This window comes from Citrus clementina, unplaced genomic scaffold (assembly GCF_000493195.1).
Source record: "Citrus clementina cultivar Clemenules unplaced genomic scaffold, Citrus_clementina_v1.0 scaffold_1, whole genome shotgun sequence".
NCBI classification, from domain to species: domain Eukaryota; kingdom Viridiplantae; phylum Streptophyta; class Magnoliopsida; order Sapindales; family Rutaceae; genus Citrus; species Citrus x clementina.
The window spans coordinates 14,145,950-14,165,711 of NW_006263303.1; positions in this window are offsets into that span (position 1 = coordinate 14,145,950).

The window sequence follows — 19,762 nt, forward strand, 5'->3', positions numbered from 1 at the left end:
CAAAGGAATGTCAGAAATTGTTTGAGTATGCTGTAGCCATTTACAAAGCTGATCCGAGAGCAATATCTAAGGTGTCATGTGATGCTGTTTCTATATCCGACAAGGTACTATTCCAAAGTTTTTGTTTCATTTTTGGCATAAAGAAATGAATTTCTTAATGGCTGTAGACTTTTTATTGGAGTAGATGAATGTCACTTAAAGAGTAAATATGGTGGAGTGCTGTTAGCTGCTGTTGGCATGGATGGTAATAATGAGATTGTCCCATTGGCAATATGTGTTTGTGAGATTGAGAATACGGAGACATAGAGATGGTTTATGGAGCACTTGCATAGTTATCTGAATGATGGAAGACATGTGACTTTTATTAGTGACAGACAAAAGGGGCTGATTAATGCAATTTCAAACACATGGCCTAGTGCTTATCATAAGCCATGTTCTAGGCATGTTTATGCTAAGTTTTCCAAGTCATTTGTTGATGCACAGTTGAAACAACTATTTTGGAAAGCTATTAAGAGCTGTAACAAGTATGATTTTGAGAAGGCAATGGCAGAGATAAAGGCTGTAAAAGAGGCTGCATTTGAGTAGTTGGAAAGAGAACTACATGGTTATAATTGGTCGATGCACACATATAATAAAAATTACATGGTAGACCGGATGACAACAATACATTAGAGTGTTTCAACAGATGGACATTACCTTACCGAGACAGACCTTGCTTGACAATGCTTGAAGAAATCAGAGTAGAGTTATGAAATAATTTACAAAACGCCATATAAGTAGTCAATACCACATCATTCGTCCAATCGAATGCTGCCACGTCATCGGTCAGTGCCACGCCATCGGTCAGTGCTACTTCATCGTACCGTATATGTGAATAGTGTTGTGAAAAATACTGTGAACAATATCGTACATGTGAATAATATCGTTTATCCTTTTATGCTTCTCCTAAGGTTTTCGACTGTCCTGAGTTTAGAATTGCTGTCCGTTTTGCTATCTAATCCCTCGTTCATTGTGAAATGACCATGATGCCCCCTAAAATAGATAAAATACTTAATTATAATAAAACACACATAATTAAATCACAAGGGACTTAAATAAATAAAAGTAGAGATGTTAGTGAGTTGTTTTTATCACAGGCATCTCCACTTTGTTGTCGACTTCTTTTCCTTTTCGCAAGGTCATGACGGCTTTGATCTCTCCATGCTGCTGAGGTGAACTGGTACTTGCTTCATGCACTCCTTTAGGATTAGGCACTTGTTGACTTGAGAATTTGCCTTTCTCAATAGTCATTGCCAAGGTTTGAACTGAAGAGGCATGTTGTCCTACCATTTTTTTGAGGTTTGAAACTAATTCGGTTTGTGAGTTGAAGCATGCTCTCATCTCATTTCGTAGTTCATTAATGATGCGGTTTTGTTGCTTGATCGTTGAGTGAGTAAAACTCTTGAAATTCTAGAATGTATCCTCCTATGGTTTGGGTTGAGAGTAGTTTGGGTTCTGATTGTTTGGTCTAAATGGTGGCTGAGAGGCTTGAGGAACTTGAGGAATTGGTTGCATTGGTGGAGTTGAAGCTGCTGGTCCATTAAGTTGGAACCCTTGATGATGAGATTAAGGATAAAAGTATCACAAGCACATGGGGTAAGGCATATTAAAATCCTATTCAAGTTCCTATCGGACTCGTTACAAGAGCTTGAGCAAAGAAATTCAAAGAAGCGCTTAATGGATTGATTCAACCAACTTGGGCTCAATCAAATTCGTGGAGGCTCGTTGAAGGAATCGCACATGACAAATGCATGATTCAAGCTCTTGAAGTTTCCAAATAATCACTTCTATGAAATATGGAGTTGGTTTGCATATTATGGCGAGAAAATATTTTATTTTTCTTTTTCAAATACTTTCCCGTTTCTTGAGGAGGCTATTAGGGAAACAAATAATTTATTTCTATTTTAATCGCCTAGTTTCCATTTAATTGATGTAAGACATTTAAGCCAATTAGGATCCTGATTTGATTTAGATTCTTTCTTATTTACTTAGATTGGAATTCTGATTTGATTTAAATTCTTTCCTATTTACTTAGATTAGGATTCTGATTTGATTTAGATTCTTTTATATTAGGGAAGATTCGGATTCAGATTCAGATTTTATTTTTGGGTTATGATTTATTTCTAAAAATTCTTGTAACGAACCCTATATAAAGTACTCGTATCCAATAAACATGGAAGAAGTTTTTTCGATGCAATTAGTGAGAGAGTTAATTCTCTTTAGTTCTTTATGAACTGTTGAACTTATCAAATTTCCATTGCGTTACAACTCTTGACTTATCAATCAGACTATCCATAGCTGATTGTGGCGTCTTCATATACCAAGGTTCGTGCTTTCAATAAGCATTGGGTCGAGGTTCCATTCCATTCCTGGTTTAAATTCGATCTTGGGAACCAAATTGATTAGGGTTGCATCAATTCTTGACGGGGTTTGTATCATTTGGTATCAGAGCCTAGGCTCAAAGGTTAGATCCATCTATCTTTGTTGTTTTTCATTCTTGTTTGAAATTTTCATCCTTGTTCTAGTATTTATAAAAAAAAAGTGTCGTGAACATTATTTGCGTGAACAGTGTTTGCGTGAACAATGTCGCATGAATAGTGCCTCGTGAACAGTACTTTAGGGTTTCTTCAAGAGAAGCGAAAATGCGTGGATACGTAGCGTTGTTATACCAGAACTATAACAGTTAAAACTGTACTTTGGACCAGTAGTCCGCAAGTTCGGGTTTTCAGTCGATATACCTCTGAGATAAAAAACTTTGAAACATTTTCATTTCGGGTTATATAACCCAAAACAGACTTTCCTTTAGTCTAAAACAGGGTACCAAACCAGATAAGAAATGATCAAAAGTTTTCTAATGCACATGATCCTTACAAGAGGCAAGTGCAGAGCATACTTCCTTAAGTTTCAAAATGAACAGATGTAAATTTTCTTTTTATTTTGAAAAACTTTAGAGCTTCATTGACAGAGAGAAAAAGAGAAATTAGAAACTCATGATTATAGAAGGCTAGAGATTTTATTATTTTCCACTATGCTTCTAACACAGAGAAGTTGAACTTATATAGGAGGAAAACCAAGGAAAAGGATAGGACATGGCCCCTATCACTTTTCTAAAGACATAATTACAAGCGACAAGCTTTTGAAAAAGTAAAAGCAATAAAGACAAATTAAAGCATGACTCATGCTTTAATTATTACAAACGTTAAAAAGCAAAAGCGAAAGCAAAAGTAATAAAGATGACTCATGCTTTAATTATTACAAACTTTGAAAAAGTAAAGGATGCCAAATTGCATGAATCACGGAGATTAGAGATTCATGTAGTCTTCATCAGATGAGCTGTCGGTCTCATCTTTATCTTTTGAAAAGAGGACTTTGAGTGATGGACATGGAGTTTCTGGTGGATGTTGATGATCTGGGCGATAGGGTGGCCAAGGGCAAAATATTTTGCACCAAGAAGAGGATGGGTGTTCCTTGGAGCCGGTTGGTGTGCTGGAACTGGCTTTATTTATTGGATCGTCTGAGGCATGTGTTGGTGGAGTTTATTGGAGGTTTTGAAGATGTTGGCTTAATGACAAGAATGCTTCCCATGGGTCTTGTGCATCTTGGTATAGAAAATCAGTAAAGTCTGGTTTTTCTTCCTTGATGATAATACCCGTGGATTTAGGTTTTGAAATTGCTGAAGGAGTGGGGATCATGATGATATCATGCTGTGGACCGAGAGAGGTGTGGGAAATGTCTCTGTGTGGAGCAGGTTGTGAAATACTAACTAGGCAACCCAAGAGGGGGGTGAATTGGGATTTTAAAATTTAAGCTAAGAAAACCACACAACAATTTAATCTATTGCCTTAATCAAATTGAAAGCAATAAATTCAATCATGCACAATATTAAAAGAGTAAGGGAAGAGAAAACAAGCACATGGATTTTTACGTGGTTCGGCAATCCCTGCCTACGTCCACGCCTCCAAGCTCACCCGCTTGAGGATTTCCCTATCCAAGCCTCCCATGGCTTCAAGTTTTTACAATTGACTTCTAAGGTGTCAATGAACCTTTACAATCAAGAGATTATCTCCCCAATCTCTTCACCCCAAGTGTTTCTCACACTTGTACACTCACAATTTGATGAGAAATGAAAATTATAACAATGAAACTCTCTTTAAGAGTGGATGTACAAATGATAGCTCAATGAAGATTTAATCTATGATGATTTTCGAAGTTGAAGCTCAATATAAGTTTTGTGCACTTGTTTATGCTTGCTTAGGTTACCAAAAATGAATTGGTTTTAAGTTTATATAGTTTGAGCTCAAAAACTGGCCGTTATGCACATTTTGGTCATAACCGGCTTACCGTTTATGGACATCTGGTTAGTCGCTTAATGTTACCGTTACAGCCACAATTTTGAATTTCTGAACATCCGGTATGCCGCTTGTAAAATCCGGTTAACCGTTTAAGTTCCAAAAATATTCTGCCCGAATCCGGTCTGCCGTTTGTCAGGATCCGGATAGCCGCTTGCTACAGTAACTGCTACAGTGAATTATGTTTCAAAATTATAGTTTGACCCCAAAACTTTATAAAACTATATTATGGCCCAAAACGTTATGAAAGCTTTCAAATAGGTCCAATTTCAGAATTTTTAAATAATGCTTTGTCAATCCCAAAACTTTTTGAAATTATGATTTCACCTAAACTATGTGAAATTATAGAATGACCCAAAATATTTAAATAGTTTCAAATAGGTCCAAATCCAAAATTTTAAAAACAATATCAAAGGTTTTAAATACTTTCATTTTAGTCCAAAATACTTTAATTCCATAACATCATTTTTCCATTAAATATGAAACCTTTATAATGTGAAAATAATGATTTATTTAAAAAGAAAATAATTTGAGCTTAAAAGATTAATCATTCTTAATCTTGTTTGTTATCATCAAAATCAACATTATAGAAACATATATGTTAACAGGTTGGTGGTTCAGCTCACAAAGGAAATTATAGAGTTCATTTTGAACTTTATCATCTTGCTCAAGGATAGATGGGTGAGGGGTGGTGAACCATTTAAAAACTTGATCTTGAGTCCAGAAGAAGTGTGTATCTGGGTGTTGGAAGTATGGTCCATGAATAATGAACACATATGTGAACATTTTTGCTTCTGATGCTGGCATACGTTCCAAGTTATGAAATTGTGACAATTGTTGAAGTTTCATTCTCCACCATGGAAATGGAGAAAACCATTCAAGAAGCGTCCAGATGAGTGAGGTTGATTTGTCTGGATTGAACAAATGTTCTAAGGTGGCTGTTACTGGAACAATCAGTTTGGTGGCATAGAGGACAGTTAGGCACCAGATGTACCATAATTCGTCTTTTGAAATATCTCTGGAAGGATCCAAGGTTAAACCTGTAAGAAACAAGTTTTTTGGATGGAAAGTAGAAAATAGAAATGAGTCTGATAAGAGATAGACTTTCATGAAAAATCGAAATACACCTTTCTTTGCAAACTCTTGTATGGCAAAGACTGTGGTGAAAGTTTTCCTAAGGGGAAAGGAATTTTAGGTAAGGGCTTGTGAGGGGAGTGAAGTGGCCATAAAGATGACAGGAAAATGGTGTTATGAGGATATGAAAAAGAAAGATTTATTTGGTTTAGCAAGTCTTGAGAGCATATCAGGAATAAGGTTGTGGTCTCCTTTTATATGCTCAGAGAAATCATACTTTGAAAACCAGTCTTTTAGCCTAAGCAACATCTTTTCTGGAACATTTTTCCCTTTAAAATTCATGATGTTGGGAAAAGCTAAGTTGTCCATTCGGACAAGAAAGTGATAGCCGATAAGATGATACTCGAGCTTTTGAATACCATGCTTGACAGTTAAAATTTCTCTGAACACACTGTGGTAATGGATTTGTGTGTCAGAGAAGTGTCCACTGGCATAGGCAATAAAGTGTTCTTTGCCATCTGTTTCTTCAAGGAGCATGGTCCCCCATGATTCGTCACTTGCATCAGTCTGTAATATTCGCCTGCCATCGGTGATGAGCTTTAATGGTGGCGAATTTTGCGCAATTTGCTTTAACATTGTGACAGCAAGTGTGTGATTGTTATTCCGCGAAGGTGGATTCTTCTTCAGCAAGGCTGACAGCTGGCGGGTGTGATGATCAACATGAGGAATAAAGTCCCTGATATAATTAATAATACCAAGGAACTGCTGGATTTGCCTTTTGGAAAGATTCTGATATGGAAAATGGATGAGTTCTTGAGCAATGTGCTTTCCTGGCTGATAGTGACCGTATTTGATAGTCATTCCAAGGAATTCAATGTTATTGGTGGCAATTGTGCTTTTCTTAACTAACAACATGATTCTATGAGATTGAATAATATCAAAGAACTAATTTAACAAATGGCGATGGTCATATTGTGTACTTGAAAACAACAAAATATCATCAATGTAAATCAATGCACTATGCAAAATGGGTTGGAAGATTTGGACCATGGTTTTTTGGAAAATAGATGGGGTTGTTTTAAGACCAAAGGGTAAAACTGTCCATTGATAGTGGGCATTGGGAATGCAAAAGGCAGTTTTGTAACGTTCTGAAGGTTTAATTCCAAGTTGCCAAAATCTGGATTTAAGATTAAATTTTAAAAAGAATTGAGCATTTTTTAGATAGGTGAACATGCTCTGTCTTTTTGGCAAAAGGAATTTTTCATCTTGTAAAAACATGTTTAGAGGTTGATAGTCAATGACTAATCATTTTTTCCCTCTAACAATCTCAGAATGTTTTTCAACATAAAAAGCTTGACAAGCCCATTGAGAACTAGTGGGTTCAATAAGACCTTGGGCCAGCAACTGAGAACATTCCTTTTGGGTTAGGACTAAGTCAGAAGGACTCATTCCTGGATGGGTGGCTTTGGTTAGATTGACATCTTCATTCAACTTGAAAGGCAATTGAACAAAGAAATGTGGATTTTTCCACAGAGGATTTGGATGGTGAAAATCAACATGAGATTTAGGACAATATTTCAAAAACTTTGTGAAATGTCTTGGAAAGGCTGAGAGGTTTCAGACAAACCATAAAGCTTAAGAACATTGGTGAATGGTTTAAACATGGACTTGACTCGAATTCCAGTAGGAATGATTTGGAGGTGTTTTATCTGGTGAATGATATCAAATCCTAACAAGATATCCTTATTAGCAGATGGGAACCGATGACTTTTGTCCAGATAACACAATTTGGAAAGATTTGAATACCAATGGGTTTTTTGGTAATCAACTTGGTGGTGAAGAATTTTCCATTGACTGCTTTGAAATTTTCTTCATAATGTTGCCAAGACTGAGATGGAAGAATGTCTGGGTTTAACATACTTCTTTGGGCTCCGGTATCAAGAAGTCAATGGCGGGAATTGGTCTTTGGAATTTGGAAGGTAAGATTTGGAGTTTTATGGAAGGGATAGGGATGGTAGTGTCTAAAGACAAAAGTTGTTGGTGAAAAACAGTTTGAAACTCATCATTTTCAGAATCGTCGGATGAGTTTTGCAGTGCGAAGACTGTTTCATCAGTAGGCTCTTCTTGTTCTGAGAAGTAGAACTCAATTTCATCTTTGTAAGGAGAATAATCAGTGGTGGCCTGTAAATGCTCAAGAAGTCTGATGGCTTTATCTTTTTTGTTAAGGCAATCTTTAGCATAATGGCCTTTCTTCTTGCAAATGAAGCATCAGCTTAACTTTTGCCTTTTCTGTTCTCTGAAAGAACTAGATCTTTTCCTGAAAATCCTGTATGATTTTTGCCTGGATTTTGATCTAGGAAACGAATATGGATTTTTGAATTTTCAGAAATGCTTCTTCTTTTTGGTGCTGCAATCATAATCTTTCTTTTTCTTGCATTTGATATGCAAGTAAGGCTTTTTGCAAGCACTTCGGAAAGGCTCTTTGTCTTTTAGTAGTTCTTTGAAGAACTGCTTCTGTTCATATAATTGTTCCAAACATCCTTTGGCGTTCTGAAAGATCTTTTCCAAGGAATTGTTGTCAATAGTGAGATTGAGACTCGTGAGCTGCCTCTGTATGTCTGGTTGTAATTCTTCAGGTAATGATGCCAGAAATACATGTTTGAGAGTCGGATCATTAAACCCATTGAGCTTATAAAATAGGATTGACATCCGTTTGTAATGGAAATCAAGATCTTTAGAGTTGAGGGAGTAGCACTTCATATTGAGGTAGTCTCGTCTTGCAGCTTCAAAGACTGCGGCTGATTCTCTAATGAATTGTTCGTGAATGACAGAAAGAGCATATGAGACATTAGGTAGTTGCACAAACTGTAATTGTCTGTATTCTCCTAAAGTATCAAACCAATCTCTTAAAGATCCCGTAAAACGGGTAGCAAGTTCTCTAAGGATTGATGCTGTAGTAGCATTTGCTCTTAACATTTGGAGATCTGTCCAAGCAGCCATTTCGGATAATCTATCTCTCCATTTAGCTACAGGGATATCATCAAAAGTGAACCATGAACCATTTGAAGGTTTATGATCAGGCCGGTTTGGAGCTGAGGATGCTTTGGGTGGATCTTCTTCAATATCTGAGGGTTTTTCAAAGAATGGGTCAGTTCTTGAGGATTGAATAGGCTCAGTCTCTTCAGGTTGGGCCATAAGGATTCTAGTGATATCAGCATAAGATTTTTCAGAATCACTAGATGAAATGGAAGATTCTAAGGAAGATTCTGTTTCAAATTCAGATGGATCTTCTGAAACGGCTAGATTTAAATCAGAAGTTTGGTCTGTATCGGATGGATCTGGGATTATTTGTGCACTGTATTTTTGCATTGGGGATTTATCTTTGGCCTGAGTTGGTGTTGGTTGAGGAGGAAGTGGGGTATAAAGAGGCGGTTGCTGTTTTGGGATGGATAAAGGTGGTTGAAAAAGTTGTTTTTCTGGTCTTGGTTGAGGATGAGGTTTAGATCTAGATGGTTTTGGTAGAGGATTATTTTGAAACAAAGTATGTGTCATGCCAAATAATTTGGACGGGTCTTGTGGTTTTATGGGAGAAAGCATAGATGCAAAGGGATGGAAGGCTGGGCTGATGGTAGGTAATGGTGGATAGGTGGTAAATAATGTTGGCCTTTGCTTTTCTGTCTCAATCTGTTCAAGTTCTGCTTTCAATTTTCTGATTTCCTTTTCTTTCTGATTAAATTATGGGCCATAGTATCTATGACTCAGCATGGTTCTTAATTCTGAATCTAGTTGAGAGATTCTAGATTGAAGATTTTGGTAAATTTGCTGCATCTGGGAAGTAATCGAGTCCATCTTAGACTCAATATGATTAGTTCGTAAACTCATATGATTAACCTTCTTATGGATATCAACCAAGGTTTCATTTTGAGCTCTTGCATTTTGGGTTTGCCAGTTGAGAACAACCTCAAAAGGTTTGGGGTCTTCTAAGTGACCTGTGAGAGTTATGGCTGAAGGAATAAAGGGTTTGGTTATGACCTTTCGTTGTGGATCGGTCTGGGTTTCTAGAGCAGGGAAATTGGAGGAATAATCTTGGGAGGTGGATGAAAACATCATACAAGCCATAGGCTGTATGGGTGGTTTGGAATTCTGGTTATGTGGAAGAACTTCTGTCTTGTAATTTTTTGCAATCCATCTACGTTCGTTTTGGTAGATGGGTAATGAAGCTGATGGTGGCGGAGGATTATGGGGTGATTTAGGTTGGTTGTGCGAGCACGAAGTTTTAGGTATTTTCTTTTTTGGTTTTTTTCTCCGCTGCGGTTCAACATCATCTTCTTCCCAATCATCCTAACAGGGACAATCTGGGTCACAATTTTCTGATCCAGGTGAATCCCAAAGAAAGTGGCCATTAAGTTTGGCAGGGTAGACAAGATATTCTTCTGGATTGAATCCTGTAATTGGCAACTTTTCTTGAGTGGTTTAAACAGCTATCACCATGGCTGAATAAGTAAATGAGAGCCGTGGAGGCTCCTTTGGTGCTGTTGGTGGAGGTCAAAAAGTCATTTGGACAGTTCCATTAGATCTCCTTTCAAATATACTTTCTGTTGTCTGGATAGGAGAAGTATTGGTGTGGAACTTCTCATAATTAGAAATCCATTCCAAGGGCATGAGTTTTATGAGTTCATGTGTAAGGATCTGTCTTGGAATTTGAATGATGGTTGGTATCTGATCTGATTCTGCTAACACCATGAGGGCGTTAGAGTGGTGCTCAGGGGAAGGAAGATCTAAGGCATGGTTCTGGAGCCTATAGACCAATTGATGGTGAAGAGTTGCAAATTTTGCAGAAGAGATTTGTTCTGCACCTTGAATTTGCACTTGGACTTTCAAGGCAGTGGAAACATTAATGTCTTGAAGAGAAATGTTGAAATTAGGATAGAAAATGAGTAAAACACTTCTACCATGAAGAGTGGTTAAGACGGTACCAATAACAACATCTTGGTAATGTGTGAACCTAGTATCCAGCATAGCAATTCTGGCTGTGACTGGTAATCCTTTCCTTCCATGTAAGGTTAGGATTAGTCTGACTCCTCCGATATAGAGATGGTAGCCTGAAGGGAACATTGATCCAATCTGGATGACTGGATATATTCTTTTGGATGTGGTCTTTTGGTAGAAATAAGGGTGCGGATACTGCGAGTAAAGGAGTGTGCACGTTTATAAAGATGATAAGGACTAAGAAGAGGAAAAAAAGATTCATTGATCTGAGCAAATTCAGGGATATAAGAATACCAAAAGAGAAACTTTAGAGCTTCTCTTTTGGTATCAGAGCCTTTTGCTTTTCACATCTCGAAATGGTATGATCAAAGTTTGCTTTTTGTTTTTTCGTTCGAGCCTTCAACGACAGAGAGAATTTCATACTTATGGCATCAACTTCCTCCAACGACGCTTATATTTCTTCTGTCATTACTCCCGTTTCCCTTTTTTTCACCCTCTCCTTACCCCAATCTTGCTCCAAACACACTGCTAGTAAGATAGAAACGTGGCGTTGTTATACCAGAACTATAACAGTTAAAACTGTACTTTGGACCAGTTGTCCGCAAGTTCGGGTTTCCAGCCGATATACCTCTGAGATAAAAAAATTTGAAACATTTTCATCTCGAGTTATATAACCCAAAACAGACTTTCCTTTAGTCTAAAATAGGGTACCAAACCAGATAAGAAATGATCAAAAGTTTTCTGATGCACAGGATCCTTACAAGAGGCAAGTGCAGAGCATACTTCCTTAAGTTTCAAAATGAACAGATGTAAATTTTTTTCTTATTTTGAAAAACTTTAGAGCTTTATTGACAGAGAGAAAAAGAGAAATTAGAAACTCAGGATTATAGAAGGCTAGAGATTTTATTATTTTCCGCTATGGTTTAGGTTTCCTTAAATCCACAAGTTTTACTTATTCCTTTTCCTTAAAAAAAAAAAAAAGAATCTCCAACCTCTTCTTAAAATCTTTCATTTTTTTCCATTATTTGTCTTGGAAGTCTAAAACAAGTTTTATCCTATCGTTGAAAATTTTGCCCAAAATCAAAACTCAACTTTCGTACACATTGCCTTCTTACTCTTGAAATTAAATTCTCCTTAGTTGTCATCTTAATGAATTGCTGCTGAAATCCTGATATTGGTTTGATTAGTTTGATGAGAACCTAGTGAGGATTACTAAGAGTGGAAAAAAGCAAGAGAGTGTGAGCGTATTAGAGGGTAAAAGCCAATTAGTTTGAGTGAAATATGAGTGGAATTGAGTGAGTCATTTTTCTTGAGTGAAACATATAAGGGAGTGAGGTGAGGTCCTTCCACATTATTTCTAACGTTCTTTTGCAGATAATAGCTATGTCTCACAACCTACAACGAAACACAAATGAAGAGGATCAATCCGCAACTACTTAGAATTTACAAATTCAAGCATTGATGGGAGAGATGAGAAGGATGATGAGGGCTGAATTAGAGCTCATACACGAGCGTTTGGATTAGGTGGAGAACACACGTGTAGGGCAGCCACAACTTGTTCCCCGAGCACGTAAGAGAGGAAGAGCTCCAATTAAAGGAGAGATTGTTGACTATTATAGGGATGCGTATGATGAAAGGGAAAACTCAGTGGGTAGCTATAGAAGAGATGGACAAGGTTAGAGAGCTATGAATAGAGATGATGGAATGAGTGGCATAAAGATGAAGATTCTATCTTTTTAAGGAAAATCCGACCCAAAAGCATACCTTGAATGGGAGAAGAAAATGGAGTTCATATTTGACTGCCACAATTATTCAGAGGCAAAAAAAAAGTAAAATTGGTTGTGATTGAGTTTTCTGACTATGCTATTACTTGGTGAGATTAGCTTGTTATAAGCAGGAAGCGAAATAAGGAACGTCCAATTGAGACATAGGATGAAATGAAATCATTGATGAGAAGGCGTTTTGTACCGAACCACTATTATCGAGACTTGTACAAAAGATTACAATGTCTTACACAAGGTAGCCGAAGCAAAATCATCATCTTTGAAAAATAAACTCGTATAAATTTCAGTTGATCACTTGAACTTTTGAGAGCAATTTTCTCTACCTTTCATTACCTTATTTGCCTATTGTGTTAGTCGACTATTTATAGCGACTGCCTCATCCTAGCGGTTATAAAACTGCTCTCGTAGTTTGTCTACTATCAAATGCATTAGTTTATGAATAAGTACAATTGATCAGATTTTAGAATCCCATTCATGCATTAAGCAATATTGGTATTCCAAACACTATGACGCCTATCGAAGTAGAAACGTGCCACTTGTCAAAATCTTGCTTCCTTGAGATATTTTCTAACTACTTTGTTAACCTTGTATATCTCATTCTTATAATAAATGAATGTGCTAGTCGATATATTCTTGAAGCAGCTTCAATGATACTACCAACCCTTAAATTGAGCTTGAATTTCTTAATACTTGGATGACAGTTAGAAATAGAAACCAAATTTCAACTTCCTTAATTGATTCCCTTAACTTTGTGAAAAACCATAGCCAAGATACGTCATTCTTACTATCACCAACATTAAAAGCCAATGGATAAATTTGATTGTTATCATCTTTGCAAGTGGCAATGAAAATGGTTCCTTTATATTTTCCTTTGAGAAATGTACCATCAACTGCAATAACTGGCCTAATAGAACAAAAAAAATCCCTTCAAACAACTTCTTATTGTCATGAAGAAGTACTTGAAGTGATTTGTGTTATCAATATCAAAGAAAGTTCACGTTCCAGGATTCTTCTTCTTAAGCATTGCCATATATTGAGTAACCAATTTTTAAGAGTCTTCGGGTGATCGTTTAGCAATTTGCATTGTACGTTCCATTACTCTACTTGTTTATTGATAATTTATATCGTAACCATATTATTGTTGAAAATTTTGCCAAATGTCTGTAGACCTATATGAAGAAGAAGAACCATCATACTTAAACTGAATATTTTAGGCAATTAGTTTCGCAGAAGCTTGTCAATGATCTTTCTTAGAGACATCATGGGAAGAAGCATGCACATTTCAATACTTTTTTTGATTTTGAATGTACCACAATCATTGACCTTAACAGGATAAAAACGCTATTTATAGTTTTTACATGTAAATGACAACAGTTTATCCTTAGCAGACTTTATAGGTTTTATACTTAAAATTTTTTGTTACAGAATATGCGTAAAGCATGCTTTTCAAGACCTCTCTAAAAGAAAATTGTTGTTTTTCTACAAATCCATTACTGTCACTGCCAGCTTTATTTAATGCTAAATTATCAACACTAGGGAATCAATCATTCATATACATTGAATTATTGATAGCAAGCAAACTAAGTCTCAGTAAATAATTATTACTACAACGTGGCTGAGTTGCAGTCAATGTTAATAGACTAACAAAGAATTCAATAGACAATAATTATCTTGAGAATTCTGAATTTTGTTGTATTAGTTTACAATACAACCGCCTTTACATGATGTTCTTGCCTCAATGGCTTTTGATGTACACAAAGATAAAGTTAATGTTTAGTTCCAAGCATTACTACTCGGTGCTGATGAATTTTCCATTGAATCTCACTTTAAAAAAGGATACAAAGAGCATGATTGTTGTCCATTAGAACAACATTATCTAAGAAAAAAGAAAAAAATCAATATATGTTAGCATACCTTACATTGACCCTTATAAGAAGTTACAAAAGGATGGTTGTAACTGAATCGAATGGTCCAATCAATTTTAATGATTGGATGCGTGATGAAAAAATGGAGCCGTAAGTTTCTTTTATTCTTCCAATTTAAGTTTTGATTACATTTACTCAAGTTGCTACGTAATAATACATTTGTTGTCTTTTATGCGTAATTTAACAATAAAATGGTCTATCTATGACTTAGATAAAGACTTCTTCTACCGATTATGCAAACCAAGGGCATTGATATCTAGCATAGTAATAAGTTTTGATAAGTTAAATAATGATATAACAATTGTTTATTTGTTATCCTCCAACATTTGGACTCTTTTTTTTAATTGTCTGCGACACAACTTGATCTACTCCCATCTTGTGATATTCAATGACGTCCCATAATGGACACTATATATCAAGTAAATTTTTTATTGCATCTATTAGAAATGTAGGAAAATGTAAAATGTACAAGACAATTACATTTTTGTAACTGTAGAATATGTAGTATAGCTGGTAGCTTAGGTAAGCTTATATGTGAAACACAACTTCGACCCCAAATTGAAAATAGAGCGAAATAAATATAAGTAAAAAGAATACATAACGTTTACATGGTTTAGTCTTTGACCTACATTCAAGTGAGCATGTAATCACTAATCCACTAAATAAATGAGAGGTTACATAAGATTTTACATTATCTAAGATCAATAATAATAGCTAGATAACTATATACAGATGTTTGGTATTGTAAAGATGAAGATAGTGAATAAAGATATAGAGAGTGGTAATATGGAGGAAATACTAATGAAGATGGAGAATAGAAATGCCTCCAAAAAAATAGAGAAGTGGGTGATCATCTAAAAGATGGCAAGCAGAATAGAAAAGAGAAGTCCCCTAAATATGGGTAAATAAGACATTTACATATTGGTGGCTAGTGGTAAGGAGAGTGTACAAAAAATAAGGCTAAATGTCATTTTTAGGTTAAAAATAGAGAATATTTTTAAGGTTGTGTCATATTTAGAAAAATGGACAAGATTATTTTTTATACTAGGTTTATTCTTTTATATAAACATCTTGAAGTGTCCAACCTTGACCATTGATTTCCAAACCTATCCAATATAGTAAATTCTTTCAATTGACATATTTATATTGCTCCTAGTATTGTGCTATTTTGCCTTATAATTGTCCACATTTCATTCATTTATTGGTCTAAAAATATCATTCCAAGTTTACCCCTAAACATTATGTATACTTTAAACAGTTGGATATAAATAAGCATATATGTACTATTGTATGTAGATGACATGCTCTTGCTTGCAAAGAAAGAACTATGATTGAAACTATAAAGAAACTCCTTGGTGCTGCATTTGATATGAAGGATTTGGAGAGTGCAAAAAAGATATTAGGGATGAATATCATCAAAAATAAAAGTGAAGGGTCAATCGTCTTATCTCAAGAAAAGTACATAAAAAGAGTGTTAAAAACCTATAACATGCTAGATTCAAAGCTCGTGCAAGTTCTATTAACCGCACTCTTTAGGCTTTATAATCTTTATTGTCCAAATTTAGAAGAAGAGAAACTTGAAATGTTACATATTCCATATACAAATGCTCTTAGTTGTCCAATGTATGCTATGGTACTTACAAGGCTAGATATCTCACACGCTATAAGCGTAGTAAGTAGATACATGGCGTTATCTAGCAAAGGACAATGGAAGGGAGCAAAATGGATATGAGGTATCTTAAAAGCACCCTCAAACTTGGATTGTTGTATAAAGGGAAAACAAAGATGATAGTGGCTTATAGGGATATGTAGACTCTAATTGTATTAGAGATATAGATAGAAATAGGTCTCTTATAAGCTATATGTTTGTACTTAATGGCTATATAATTAACTGAAAAGCAAGCTTACAACATGTTGTTGCACTCTTTGCAATTGAATCAAAGTGCATAGTAGCCACTAAATTAGTTAACGAAGATATACTACTTAAGGGTTTGTTGGCTGAGCTTGGATTAAGGCAAAAGACTGTATCAATCTTCTGCAACAGTTTTAGTATGTTGCATTTGTATAAGAATCTAACTCATCATGAAACGACCGAGCATATTGACATTAAGCTTCATTCCCTAAGAAACCAAGTTTCAAAAAAGGTCAACAAGATGGAAAAAATTCATATTGATGACAATCCTTTAGACATGCTTGTTAAGGTGGTTCCAATACGTAAGTTTAAGAAGTGCTTGGACTTTGCTGGTGTATGCAATTTTTTTGTTTCCATGAGATAGTGAATGAATTAGTGTAAGTTACTTGATTCAAGGTGGAGAATTGTTGGTTATAAGTGAATTCAAACACCTTACAAGTAAAATGGCAGTGTTTTCAGCATTATTAATTGATTAATGAAGACACACGAGAACATATGATCATTTAAAGTTAGAATGGCATGATGTATTTTGGTTATAACTAATTTGAAGAAATCACACGAGTAAACTTTTGATTACTGAAGTGAGCGAAGTTCGTTATAACAGCCTTTGGGACACGCATCAATCATCTACGCATTCTGGGTTGTTAAAGTGATTATAAAGATTCTTATAAACTAATTTTTTATCACGTTTGAGGGAATGTTCTAGAGAGTTATAGAGAGTGAATCAAGAGATTGAAATATTATTCTTGTTCTCTTTATATATCTTTGTAATTCGTTCTTTGAATCATCAATAAAAACTTGTTCTGATGGATTCACCCATAGATGTAAGTTTTCCAAAAGACTGAACCATGTATTTTGTGTATTCTTTTTTATTTGGCTTGCAATCGGATTTTAATTCATTCTTGTTTAGTTTTAATTGTTTGTAATAGTTTATTAGGTTACTGATCATCTTGTGCAAGTGTGCAACTTGTTTTGATCTTGATAAGAATCTTGGCAGAGTATTGATCTTGTGAAATCACTAGAACAAATCAATCACTACAGATTTAATTATTTTAATTTGTAATACAAATACGATAAGTAAGAATATAGCTAATTAACTGATTTGTATCCAACCGGTACATAAAAATTATAAATATGTTAATATTAGTTAAAGCAACACATTTAGATATATTAAGTAATTTGAGAATTATTTAGTTTGCTATCAAGTTGATTAATGTAAATAATATCAAATGCTTCTATTCATGAGTAAATAAAAAATAAGAATAGACAAAAAAAACCCTAAAATCCACTCTTCAGCGACCACCCTCCTTTTAAATAAAAAATCCCTTATCCTATTCAAAAAGAGCTTCTAGCGGGATTACTTCTCCTTTCTCTTTCTTCATTTTTTTAATCTCCTCGGAAAATGTTTTTCCTTCCAAGTGAAGGTTATCTTTTCACCCATTTCATGGTGATGATAGATCAATGGCTCTTAAAGGTAGTAGTGGATTTTGTTTTCATGATCTCCATGGTCTGTAGATTTGAGGGTCAGATTCAATTATGGCCATGAAAGGATCCCTTGCTGTTGTTATTTTTATTTCTTGATTGGCTGCAGCCATTTCTCCACTGCCATCCAATCCCACAATCAGTTTTTGTTATATGGTCACTTCCTACCTTCATAAGTATTGTTTGCTTTGGCAATAGCCCTACCGAAATTTTACTCGACTGCTTATCGTTGTTGCTGGGCTTATTATTATTAGGGGAGCTACTATGAATTTTTTATTTCTTCTAATCTATATTTGTGTCCTTTGTTTTTCGCTATTTAATATTGTGTTTGGTTGTAGTTGTGTGTGTAACTAGTTATTTTGATGTCCTTTTTCAATTAGTATGAGATTTCACCTACAGTAGTTGAGGTAGGCAGGACCAATCCTTTAAATTTCCTCACATCTTAGAGATTTAACAAGTGAAATCATTTCAGATTAGGAATTAGGCACTCTCAATTTTTGGAGATTTTAATAATTAGTCTAATCTTTTCAATTATCAACAAACTAAATTTTTGTAATGCCATTTTGCAATGCCATTACAATAAAAAAAAAATTCGTCCATCAAATATTTTTAAACAACTACGATACAATTTAAACAAATATCAATTATTCATTTATTTATCACTAGTATCATAAGTGTGTGTGTGTAATTTTTTCCTAACACGAAGAAAAATTATTTTTAGAATCATATATAAGATCATTCAAAATTAAATCTTCTCCCTGTACAAACTAGATGTAATCAGTTCAAAATTTTCTCATAAACTACATTCAATTACTTCATTAGGAACAATGTTACATTTGCACCAGTTGAATTTGAAGTCACAACCAAACTTAAACCTTAAATCCACTAACAATCACCATATCCAATCCTAAAATCTCAATAGCTCAAACAAATTAGCATTAATATTTGAACTTGAAGTTGTTACAAGAATAATGAATTTTGATATTTATAAAATATCAGCATGTAAAAGCCCAGAAACTAAATTCTCCAGCCACCAAGAGCTCTTTCTACAGCCACAAAAATACAAAGAAGATTAGTGGAAGTGACTTTGTAAGGAAGGCCCACCACTAATAAATTAAAAGCCAAATTGAACTAAAAAATTCATGCCACCAAGTTTGACAATAATCTGCAGCAAACCAAGTTTATTCAATTGTCCAGCAACTTCACTTGTTCTCGGTTCAACAACTCTTCAAATAATCCAGCTGATAAATGTAGAACTGCAAAACAATAATTAATAAACACAAACACAGAAAGTGATGAAATTAGCAAGCCAAAGGCGTGCCAATGGAGCATTGTCCTTCAAGAATAGATTATGCCCTTCTCGGATAATTTTCGGGTGCGTAAAGGAATCAAAGACAGTATGATCTTCCAAGATTTAATAGCGTTCCAACTGCAATAGCACATTCCAAACTATAGTTGATTCAAACAGCTAATTTAATTCATTTTCTAGGTAAAGTGTATAGCTTTAATGAAAATGGAAAAGAAGATAAGAAAAGTTTTCACACATAATCAGTCACTGCAACTGGTTTTATAGCGTTGAATCACAACATTCATCCCTTGATTTTGCCACGAATCAGTGCATGAAATTGATTTTAAAACCGGATATCAAGCAACTGCAGTGCTAAAACAAGCCATAACCTCTGACATGTAGATTATTTTTAACCTAAAATAATCAATACATTAGTTTTCAGCAAGTGGCTAAGAAATGGCCAAATCCATTAGCTCATATGTGAAGGCTATACGTGCATTATTCATTTGAGTATTTTGAAATACCTCACAATTTACAGAAGTCATTACTAATATCCATGTAAAATGAATCTGCAAGATAAAAATAAATCAACACAACTTGAATTAAACCCAAAACAACTGAAATTAAAAAATTCATTCACGAAAGTCAAGCACCAAAACAAAAAATTTTATTTAACTTATTATAGTTTTTGGGGAGATTTGACATTAATTGGAAGCTCTTAATAGCCTCGAGAAAACTAAGGATGAAATGAAAGAATAATACCCAAATATTAGTTTTTGGAGAGTTGCTGAAACAATAACCTCCATTTGAGTTTTCTTCTATGAATTGTTGATGCATATGGTGGCCGCCTTCTTTGCTGCTCCAAATTCTCATAATTCTCACTCAAGTGTTGCCATTTATTTTTAGTATTGATTTGTAGA